This window comes from Leucoraja erinacea, chromosome 17, assembly GCF_028641065.1.
Source record: "Leucoraja erinacea ecotype New England chromosome 17, Leri_hhj_1, whole genome shotgun sequence".
In the NCBI taxonomy this organism is placed as follows: domain Eukaryota; kingdom Metazoa; phylum Chordata; class Chondrichthyes; order Rajiformes; family Rajidae; genus Leucoraja; species Leucoraja erinaceus.
The window spans coordinates 30,167,007-30,167,955 of record NC_073393.1 but is presented as its reverse complement, the minus strand read 5'-3'; positions in this window follow the sequence as shown (position 1 = coordinate 30,167,955).

Here is a 949-nt window from a genome sequence, read left to right as displayed (position 1 = left end):
AAGGGGTTGGACAGGCTAGATGCAGGAAGATTGTTCCCGATGTTAGGGAAGTCCAGGACAAGGGGTCATAGCTTAAGGATAAGGGGGAAATCCTTTAAAACCGAGATGAGAAGAACTTTTTTTTCACACAGAGAGTGGTGAATCTCTGGAACTCTCTGCCACAGAGGGTAGTTGAGGCCAGTTCATTGGCTATATTTAAGAGGGAGTTAGATGTGGCCCTTGTGGCTAAGGGGATCAGGGGGTATGGAGAGAAGGCAGGTACGGGATACTGAGTTGGATGATCAGCCATGATCATATTGAATGGCGGTGCAGGCTCGAAGGGCCGAATGGCCTACTCCTGCACCTAATTTCTATGTTTCTATGTTTCTATGTTGCTATCCTCAGACTTATTGTAATAAGGGGAAGAAAGTATTTTCCAGCTTCCCCCATCAGTCTGAAGAAGGGTCCTGACTCGAAAGGCCACCTATCAATGACCATTAGAGATGGTGCCTGACTCACTGTTATTTTGTGTTATTATGTGTTTTTTAAAGAATACCAATAAAATAAGGTTCAAAAGTGCTCTTTGCACACTGCACTCTCATCGGCTGAACGCTGATGACAAGGTGCAGCATCTTTGTTCATTGCTTTGTTCAACAAGCTGTCTGAATGCATTGACAAGGTGGTAAACTAGTACATTTTGATAACTTTATTCTTTTTCATTTAGTTTTTCAATATGTTTGTGGAATTTCTGGTCCAAAAGCATTGTAGCAGATCTATTTAATACTAAACTGGCTATTATGGCCCTTTAATTTTAAATTCTTGCTGCTTGCTGCTTGCTGCATGCTGCCATTTCCTGAAGATTACATGTGACCCAACATTACGTGCGAAGTCGGCAGGGTGGGAGGGGGCAGGGTTGGTGGTAAGTGTTACGTTCCCAGGAAAAACTGCAACTCCTCATCATCAGCGCATG